This window comes from Rhagoletis pomonella, unplaced genomic scaffold, assembly GCF_013731165.1.
Source record: "Rhagoletis pomonella isolate Grant_MI unplaced genomic scaffold, Rhpom_1.0 Rhpom_scaffold_00018, whole genome shotgun sequence".
Classification (NCBI taxonomy): Eukaryota; Metazoa; Arthropoda; class Insecta; order Diptera; family Tephritidae; genus Rhagoletis; species Rhagoletis pomonella.
Window position 1 is genome coordinate 94,950 of NW_023458572.1, and position 11,495 is coordinate 106,444.

Here is an 11,495-nt window from a genome sequence, read left to right on the forward strand (position 1 = left end):
GTTCTCAATGATCCTGAACTAACTGGCAATGCGCTCTGGTCGACCACAAAAAATTTCCACGTACACATGTATGTATGTTGCTGGCAAATATCTAAAATATATGTTAGAGTGCACATATGTACCTATATGTTGGTGCATGTGTGCTGTATATAAGTCTAAATACCCAGTAGGAAAATTAGTATTGCATTACATTCGAGATAAATAATGAAGAGCATTTCTTATGAGTTCTAGATTCGATTACTGTTTAATATGTAATCAGCATTCTAATGTATCCAAAAACTCGCAAAAAAAATCATATTAAATCGCATTCATTCCGGCATTACTGGTAATGCAAAATTGAATGCCCAACTTCCTAGGACATCGACGTGGGAAAAATAATGCATTTTCGAATGTGACAACAGCTATTTTACTGATTATTTTTTCGATTAGTATACATACATTTTTCCACTGGGTATGTTTGCAACCATATGCGATGGCTATTCTCTGCGCATTGTTTCCATTGTTGTTATTTTTTTTGTGAATTTCAGTTCAGCAAGCAATCTTTAAACCGTTTCACTGCACATGCATATTTGTTGTTTTGCACCAGTAGCACAGGAAGTACGAAAGGGGAAGGCACTAGTGCAAGTTAACTCGCTCATTAAATTCACTTACCGAGATCAGTATCATTTTGCTGTCTGAAAAGTCCCAAGAACTTTATTTTATTTGGTCTTTTTATTTGGTTTTCGGAGTTATTTTCTGTATACGCATGAACGCATTTTCAGAAGAAGAAGAAGGGTCGTTGAGATTATTCCTAATAAGATAAGATTCTTGTAAAATTGAGACGAATTTGAATACACAGCTTTAGAAGAAAATGGAGGAGTAACTACTGGCTGCAGTATTTTTCCATCAGAGATATTTGCGGTAGAGAAGATAGCTTGTCTCATACGGGATAGTAGGTCTCTGTTAGCGAACGTCACTATATTCGTTTACAGCCAGGCGGCATTGAAAACTTTAGGCTCCAAGGTGGTGAAGTCGAAAGCAGTTCGGAAATGTCGTTCAACGCTGGCTTCACTGATTCACGGCAAACCCTGTTGTTGTTGTTGTTGTAGCGGCTATAACAACCCCGCCCAGATCGGTTAATATCTCAGTCGTTGTCGTCAAGTTCCACTAACGGCATCCCTAAGATACGTGCAGCCTCAATAGGGTCGGTCCACAGGGACAAAGGCGTTTTAGTTGTTGGATTTTCCGGGCATACGGAGAGATGCTTCGAGTCATGAGGTGTCTCTCCGCATGCCGCACACTCATGCGGTACATCTGCGTTTAGTCTTCTCAGGTATGAGTTTAACCTGCTGCAGTAGCCAGAGCGAAGTTGGGCTATTGTAGTTCGTGTCTCACGAGGCAGATGAAGCTCCGTCTCGTCTATGTCCGGTGGTCGTGCGCCTAGAATGGCATTCACAGGTCTGGAGTCTACATAACTCGAGACTGACTCCCTGTGAATACCGTTCAGGGCCTGTCGATATGCTGACGGCTCCGTCCGTTATTTAATGAACCTCTGGACTTCGTCCGTCAGTTCGTAGAGATGCCTCCTGACGTGCTTGGGCGAGGGCTCGTCTGCAAGCAGCTGCCTATTCGGGTGACGACGTCTATGGCTCCCAACAAGGAACTGCTTGCAGAGCCTCGTCTTGGTGTTGTTCAGGCGACATCAAAAGGCATCCAGTCGCTGTCCGTCGTGCGGTGTTTTGTGTCGTCTGCAGCTTCATCCAGTGCGTCCTACTAGTCCCCGGCGACCACACTGGTGCTGCGTAATTTAAAACTGGCAAACCCTCTCCCTGCTGGGTTCCTGGACATAAAAATATAGAAGGGAAGGAAATAGCCGATGACATGGCTAAACACGGCTGGGAAATGCAAATTAGCGAAGCGGATCACTCCCTACTGCCACTGATTTTTTTTCTGCTAAAGGGGTTTCAATAGCTTGGGAGAGATAGCGGAGGTGAACATCCACGGCTTCATCTGGGATAGTGTGGTTTGGCAGAATTTATACTGACATAATGGGTTAACCTTGGTTAGAAGGATGTGCCTCATCCTGGCACTCACAGAAAAGATTTGCTGCAAAACTGTATGCGTACTCATATTTTTTCTAAAAGGAGTAGTTAAGGAGTGCAAAATTTTTATGAAAATTTCCATAAAGTTTGAAATTCCGATTTTTGAAGTTTTTGTTAAAATATTAGCCATAATTTTATATAGAGTAGGTAGGTTATTGAATTCTTTGGTCTATGCTCTTTGTTCTGTGCTCTCTCAAGTTAGAAAGGTGGGAGGGGTCAAGCCCCATTTGGGTTTTTTTGTTTTATAGATTTTCTGAGGTAAACCGTATGCATCAATTTGGGAAAAATCTAATGTTGATGCTCGAATTTTTGTATCAATTCACGGATCGCATCGGAACTAAAAAATCGAAAAAAATCGAATCGGAGGGGCTCCATTAATCGATCTTCGATTAATTCGATTTAAAAACGGCATTTATAGTAACAACATCAAGCTGCAAGCGACAAATCGGAGGAGAAGTTCGGCCAAACACTAACATACTTTGTAAGCGCCAATATATTATTATTACATATATGGACGTGCGTGTGTTGCATATGTCGAAACTTTATGAGAAATAAGTGTATTTTATTTTAGTAAAAAATCAAATAATAATTACTCCAATGAAGACTTCAGCTGTACCAAGCATCACAATGAATGGACATTTTTACAGAACCTATGTGACGCGTACTTAGTATTCTAATAAGGTCCCAAAGAAAATGTACATATGTATGTAAAAAGTTATAGCAATACAAATTAGAGGTGAAGTGCACAAAGCACGGAAAATAGGTAACCGAGCTTACCTGAGTATTATTTGAGTATGGAAAATAAATGAAACGCTTGGGAAAGTCATAGATTTTTCCTTTGCTGCCGCAGCTGTTGCTGATTCGCCTGAATAAAGCTCCTTGAAATACAGCAATCCCGTGCATCTCAGCAGCGGTACGTGACTCGCGTTCAAATGTTTTGAATAAACTCATTCATGAGATGCCAATTTATTCCGCGTACAAATGAGTCAATAGGTAAACATGTGTGATAGAAGGCGTGTTCTCATTATTTTATATATTTTTAGTATATACATTACATACATTTGTACACGCACCACGAAGCCAAACATCCTAGATAATATTCTTGAATAATACTACGTAGGTACCATGTATCATGTACTGTGGGACAGCGTGTAGCCTTCTCTTTGTGGTAATATCTTCGTGTAGTCAGCACGCAGGTGTTTAAATAGTAGTTACTTTCTCATAGATTAAAGTCACCGATGCTACGCGCTTTGTATATCCCACAAGAGCTTTATAGATCATAGAAGAGATTTTGCTTTTATTCGCGTATTTCCTGAAAATATGTATACTAGGGTTGTTTAAAAAATGCATGTGAAAAAACGTTAAGTCGGAATTTGCATGATTTCGCTGCCTAGCATTGTTCTATATATAGAAAAAATAAGTCCCTGTGTTTTCATTTTGAAATCAAAAAATATTTAGCAGTCGCCCAAATTGCTCATTGCACTTTTAGGCATTTTTGAGGGACCTATAAAAAATAGTTGATATAAATAAATAGTTAAATAAACAAGTGGGTATTACTCCTGCAGAGAAACAGAGTTTTCCGAAAAACGTTTATTTTCAAAACTTTTATACCATTCCTTGAAAAAGTTGTTCTCCATACAAAATACATCTAAATTTTTTGCACTTTGAGCAACTTCTAAATATTATTTGATTAAAAAAAGAAAGGGATATATTTTTTGTATAGAACGATACTAGGGGCGGGAGCATTAAAATTCTGACTTAATTTTTTTTTTGCCACCCTAATGTATAAACAGTTGTGTATATATAGAAACGTATTTTTGTGCAATATCCCGCTACGTATACAAAAATTGGCGCTTTTGTATACCGATAAGTTTTGGAATGTCAACAGCTCTTCCGTGCCTTGCATAATATACGTTAACAGCAATTTTCTCACAAAAGCGACAGCAAACAATTTACATTACAATCTGGATAAACACGATATTTGTGGATTTGATAAGACGCTTCGCAAGGTGTAAAAGCAAGGTCGCGGGGATAACAGAAAAACAAGTTTTAAACAAATATCCGCTTTCTTCATGGTGGGGGACGTAAAAAGGCATTAAAGATAATCTGGGAATTTGGCGAACAATTGGTATATAAATATATGAATACATTAATGATAATGTAAAGCGGAATCTAATTTCGCTGCATCCCTGAGGTTGAATGGCAAAGAGGCGCTACAATCTTGGTTGCAGGAAAAAAAAAATCTCAGAAGCCTACGCATAGAAACCAATTACCGTTAGAAAGCGGCGTAAAACAGCTGATTCCTTTCATGCTGTACCTTTTTTTTTAATGTCAGTCAAGCTATTTTTTGTCAAAATTTGTTTAAGAAAAAAGTTCCCACAAGAACATCCAAGAAAAAACTGTTCACTGCAAACAAAAACATACAAACTGAGTACATGGCGGTTTTTGTTAAATATTTGCAACGTTTCTCAAGTATAGATTTTTTTATAAAAGTAAGTAAGTTCACGCTCTAACCAAAACCATAGAAACGAAACTTTCAAGATTAAATATCAATGCGATTTTTTAGCCTTTTAAGACTTGCACTCCGTCGGACTAAAATTGTGCGGGTTATAAAACTGCAAAATCCAAAATTTTTTTAAAAATAAATACAATTTTGATAAAAATTTGTTGAATTTTTCTAAGCTCTGTTTAAAAATTTAAATTTTGATTTATATGGTACCTACTGGCATGGCATGCACCATGTTGAAAAAAAAAATATTTACTTTAAAAACCTTGCAAATATTTAACAAAAGCCACCATGTACTCAGTTTTGCCCCATTCTATGTCAACCGATTTATGACTGCGATCAAAAATTGGTTCCTATTTTTTTTTTTTATTACGTTGATTTGGAATTGTCCACATATTATTCACGCACATTAGGAAATTCCATAAGAAACATCAACTATATGGAAAATTACAAGTCAAACAAATTTTTGATCTCAATCGTAACTCGATTAATATGGAATTTACTACACTAATGGAAAGCAAATAGAAACGCTACATTTCGATTAGTTTAGGCTATTTTGCCTATCTTTCATTTTTTGACCCAAGTTTTATTATTTATATTTTTTTTTGTGAAAGTCTATCTCTTTCGGCCGTATAAATAAAAATTAGGCAATTGCTTTTTCTTAAAATTTACTTACTTTTACATAAATTTAATTTAATTAAGAAATCGAGTAAAATGTCAAAAATTTTAAGAAAAGGCATTTGCATAATTTTTATTCATACAGCGCATTATGTAAAAAAACACCATGTAAAACATTGATATTTTAAAATTGAAACAAAAACTAAAAAAAATCAACACACTTTCAACAAAATTTCAAATTTTTTAATAAGAATGTTTAGAAAAATTTTAAAAAACTGTAAAGAAAAAACATACGTAAAATGGCCAAAACTATTCAAAATGTACCGTTTCTTTTTTTAATTCCATGAGTGCATATACCGAAGCAAAAGGAAACAAAGTATGTATGTAAATAAATCGAAAATGAGGTCATCGTTCGTGGGTGCGAATGTATGTTTTAATGAATATTAAACTGAAATAAAATGTTTTTCAATGTTTTTTGGTATAATAATGTCCATTTATTTATCTTTTTGTTGGTATCACTTTTTGCTCGAAACTTTATCCATTTGCAATGTTTCTATTTTAAGTTAAGCCATCAAAGGCTATCGATAAAGTTCATAACGGTGGTGGAGATTGTGGCTTTAATAATCTGCCTTTGAAAATGCCAAAAACTGAGTTTGTTGTTAAATTTATATTTTTATTTGTATTTTTCTTTTTGCTCATAGTGGCATGTGGTAATCCTGTCGAATTTTGCAAAACTTTCATTCATGAAATGTTTTTATTATTATTTTTCGTCACGGCGAACATTTCTTGGAATATAAATATTTATGTGTGTATGTGTATATAAGTGCACCTTGTACAGCGACTTTATTAGGTTTTTTTTTTTTATTTATAACGAGACTGCCACCAAAAAGGGGTATACTAATAACGAACTATTTACTTTTTTATAAAATTTATAATTTATCTGAGCACAAAGAGCTTTAGGAAGTGAAATTTTCATACATGTTGCCGATTTTTACAGCAATTAGAGTCTTCTTTATTTTTTATGAATTTGGGTTTAATTTTTTTCAGTATCCTTGGCCAAATTTAATTAAACTATCTGATTATAAAATATTTTTTACAGTAAAGATTTATGAAATTATATTTTAATAATAAAAACAATAAAAGATGGGCGCTTACACAATATGTTAGTGTTTAGCCGAGCTTCTCTTTCGATTTATGGCGTGCGCCTTGATGTTGCCACACAAAAAGGGAGGGACGCCGACTCCGAACGGCCGTTGTATTTTTGTCATGGCAGATTGCACTCGGTGGTTTGCCATTGCCTGCTGAGGGGCGACCGCTATTAGAAAAAAAATTTATTTTTGATGTTGTTTGGAAAGGGGGCTTGATCTCGGGCTCTGCTAGCCAATACACCACAGCGAAACATGGAATATCTGGCTGAAAAATCACAACTTTGTGCCTGAGAAATTATGTATAAACAAACTTTTGCAGTAAGTATTAACAACAAAACTTTAATTCTAGGTAGTGAAGCGCAAATTTGGTTCACAAAGCTCTATGAAGTGTAGACAAAGATTTGAAGATTTGTGCGAAATTTAATAATAGAGCCTCTACCAATGTGATATGCGTAACTACACAAGCATTTAAGCTTCCCGTTCTGGAAAATCAATACATTGCTTTTGCAACTAAGATAACCTCAGCAGCTGTAGCAAACGGCATTAGCACCAACGACATACTCGTAGTGGTTTATTCAGAAGACAAATGGGTATGGCCAGCGCCATCAAAGACCAACAAAATTAGCAACAATGCGCCACTAAGCATCAGATTCAGTTTGCAAATGTTTACTAACACATAAGCAACTGAAGGTGCTCGGTCAGCCAGGATAAGCCGCACAAATCAATTAGGTTAATTTCACAAACAACCAACAGGCAAACACTGCCTTTAGAAGTTGTGGCGGCGGGGATGCTGCATACATCCCAATAATATATATGTATAGACACTTGGGAGAGATTTGAAGTTTTCTCAACGAAGATAAGTGATGTTTATGTATTTGTGGAATTGGAAGTTCATGTACACTGAAGAGTGACTATATAATTAGAAGCACAGGCGAAATATGATAAGAGTTTCGTTTTGTGTTTAAGGAGACATTTAAATTGATTTAAAATACATTGGCCAGTAGTTATAGTCAAAATAAAGTCGACTCTAAAGTTTAAAGCAGATTTTTTTGACAGGTATCCCATTGAAAGTTATGTCAAAAAGCTCCTTTTGACTAAAGAGTCGACTTAGGGCTCATATAAAAATTTAAGATTATCGTTAATTTCTTCATGATCCAATGATCGGATTTAAACCAAATTGGTATGGGACCACCTGCAAGGTAACAAGTTTCCTTCAAAAAAAAAGAATTATAGAAATCGGTTAACCTGGAAAATTTCGGTACGCAATTTGTTGAAAACTATTCTAATGGGACTAAATTTACACCCCCTTCCCGTATAACGGTAAAAACTGAGGACACTAACTCAGTTTAAGTTAATTCTTACAACAGTCTCTTAACAATAAATAAGACTGTTATAGACTTTTAGGAAGTGGGCGTGGCACTACAAAGGTCTATCTCGGTAACGGCTTTATTACTTTCTACCAAACTTGGTTCAATGATTTCATTAATCATAATCATATTATCAAAAACGTTTGAAATCGCAATAAGCACCTCTGCTTATCATGCAAAGTTAGCTGAGAGAAAGTTGAAACGATGATATTTGATACCTGGGCCGGGTATATAAAATTCGGTTTCGCCCGAACTTACATACACTTCTTTACTTGTTTCTTTTATAAACTGTTAGACAGGCAATCAACGTTTATCAGGCTGACTTGCGCATACATACTTATGTACCTACGTAGTTTGAAGAGTATTCCACTGCATGCGGAAAGCTGATGGAGAAGCACTTTGAATGGCTTGAGGCTGAAAGGAGTGGCAAACATAAAATTAAACACTAAACTTGTTAAGGTCGGAACAGTTGGTAGTTTTTATACTTGGCCTTGTCTCAAGTACTAATTTGTCTATAAGCGGTTTGTTTATTATCAGGAAATGACTTTTATAGAAATATTTGGGCAAGGTCCCTAATTAAAATAGTTTTGTCCGGCTCGATTCTCTATTCATACCACTGTGCGGCGGCACGTGTCGCTCGATGCCACATCAGTGTGGAGTAGGGTCCGCGGTTCGATAAGTTGCGAATGCTGCGCTTGCCGTGGAGTGAGTGCGACACTTTTAAGTGATGCTAAGCAGACAACTTCGAGAAGCTCTCAGAATTTCATATTCTTAAAAGTCGAATTTTCATTATTCAAGTTGCAAGATAAATTGCTCGAATACGGCGGTGGTGCACTAGCAAAATATAAAACTGAAAAAAATGCTTAAAATTTTTAAACCAATATGAATTTAATTTAAGTCCGAGCATTTGAAAAAGTGAATTGAGGAATTTTCTAAAATATTTAAACCACACAATTTTAAAATTAATTTAAAGTAGCATTGCTCAATAAGCCAACATGAAACTCGCACGGCGCAGTGCCGTTGCTGAAGTGCAACCTCTGGTTTAACGCATTGACGCTGCTGAGGTGTGACGCTATAAACATTTCAAGCACTCTCCGTTGGCCCAGCCCAGCTGTGCTTTGCTGTATCAGTGGCTGAACACTTTAGTGCACTCAGCCCACTTTCAGATACTAACTCAAGCACATACACACCTACATACATGTTCGCCTCGTATCTAGCTGTCAGAGTAACTAATAATATTAAAATATTTGCCATAACAGTCGGCGTTTACCAACAATGCAACCAACTCCGGCAATAAAAATTAATGACGCCTGTGGTGTGGCAGAGAAGCGAGGATGTTGACTGGTATTATTTTCGCTGCCTAATCAGCATTTGTAGCGGCAGTAGTGGTAGTAGCTGTAATAGGTTTTCCACGCTAAGCGACGGAGTTGTTGCCAATCGAGGGAAAATTGATGCTGGTGCGGAGATCCGAAGCGAGTGGCTTAAGCTTTTGTTGCAACTATCAACTACCCAGACTCATTTAAATATCAGTGCTAAAGGATATGCGAGTACGTGGTTGTGCCTAGTTGTGCAGAGACGTGGCGTGGAAACGCGCTAGAATGGAAATGTGTGGAATGGAAATATTTGCATTTGTTTTAATTGAATGCATCGAAGTGTACATAAGTCAATATGAAAGTTGTTTAGGGTACAGTTATGTTCATTCGTGTATCTACCTAAGTACATATTGTGTTTGTATGTGCACTAGGGCGGTTCGATTCTACGTGTAATTCTAAGCAAATTTTTCGTATTGGTCTCAAATTAAAATTTGCCAAATTTCGAAAATAAATTTCTTGGTATTTTGCTGTATATGGCATCGAAAAAGGTGCTTAAAGTTTGTATAAAAAAAAACACAAAAGTTTTTTGATATGTAGAATCCATTTCTGCACTTACATATCTTTTTATTAAAGCTTCCACCAGAGGGCGCAGCAGTGAAAGTTTTCAAATTTTCTTCTTTTTCTGCAATTTGGCAAACTCAAAAATGATTTTAGACCCATGGTTTCTTCGGCAAATGTGCTTAGAATTACATGTAGAATTTTCCTATGCTAAACGCAAAAAAATACTGGCCCGCCCTAATGTACACAGAATGCATGAAGGTTAAAGACATGTCGAGAAAATTTGAAGAATAAGTGAGAAATTATTTTCTTACAACAACTCACCGAATAGATTAAACGCTTTAAAGGCTATAAAAGCCGCAGTTGAAGGCTTAAAAATTTTAAAAATAAATCATTTGCACTCATTGATAAATTTAGTTTCACAAACTTGTATAAGAAAAAAGTTATTCCAAGAAAGACTATATAAATCAAAATACTTTGTTAAGGCAAGGTGCGGAAGCATTTTTTTACTTATGTATGTATGTATGTAATTTTCTGAAACAAATACAGGTAATTTCGCATCGTATTTGCTACCACAACAAAACTGATATTGCCTAATTCACACCAACACCATCAGTATCAGCATCAGCATTACCATCGCCATCAGCGCAACCATCAACTTCAGAGTTGTAGCGGCTGTTGAGAAGCACTTTTGTGCGCTATAAAACCAAAATCTCGATTATTTTTCCATTCGATTGCCCCCAAATGCCTAACGAATTCACTTTTCAATCTTTATTGCCCGCGCTCAATATGTCGATGTATGAGGCCATTGCCTTACCAGCCGCGTTTTTGTCATGACTTTGTTTCCTCAGCTATTTGCCTTTCGTGACCTCGATGGTTCCTTTTTTTTATTCCTTTTAATTGAAATTGAAAGTAGAACAAAAGAAAATTAACTCAATAAAAAATCTCGTGATGAGGTTTGAGGAAAGCGAATAATTCTTCGAAAGTTTTTGTCTGAGTGTGTTTTCAACTGGTCTAGGGGCGAGTTCGATTTTGCAGCTGCTGGTGAAAGAGTCAGCCCCCCCAAAAAAAAACACTCTTCAACCTAGCAAGGCAAGCTGTTCACTTTGCTTCTACTCGTTTTCGCGATGCTTCACATTTTCGTTTTAATCTTCATCAACTTGGCGAATGTTGGTGGACTTACATACGTTTTTGGTGTGTGGGCCAGCCTTGTACTTCATGCTTTTGGCATAAAATCATTTACTATTTCTGCATTTTCGCTGCGCTAGTCGAAGCGAAAACTACGCTGATTTCATCTCAAATCGTTGTTGCCCTTTGCATGTTATTTCGGCATATTTTCCACTGCTGTTTGTCCACACAATGTACTGGATAAGCTTCCCATCCGGTTCGCGTGGCTCAGTCATATTTCGATGTGCGTTCATGTTTCCGGAGAATTACGTACATACATTTAGGCCATTTAGGCGAGTGCAGTAGGGTAGTCTTGACATGCAATTGGCGGGAAAGTTATTGCATACAAATTTTTCGAAATATTTAGGGGAATGTTGCTGAGATAAAACTGCTTCGCTTGTCTTGGAAACATTGTCTGGTTCGCAAATTACTCAAAGTAGTAATGGATGAAGGTAATCCTCTGCAGACTGACATAGATCTGAGAGCCTAGGATTTAGTCGCTCTGCCATTAGCGTTACAACCATTTTAATTTTAGAATTTTACTGAAGCTGTTCTATTACCTAAAGCAAAAGCAAATAAATATGAATGATAAAATATATAAATATACATATCGAGCCCTAACCGCCAAAATAACGTAAGCGCCATTTTTTTCAAAATTTTCTTTTCGATGCAGAAATACATCTAGATGCCCGAGGAATATTTCTGCATCAAAAATAAAATTTTGAAAAAAATGTCGC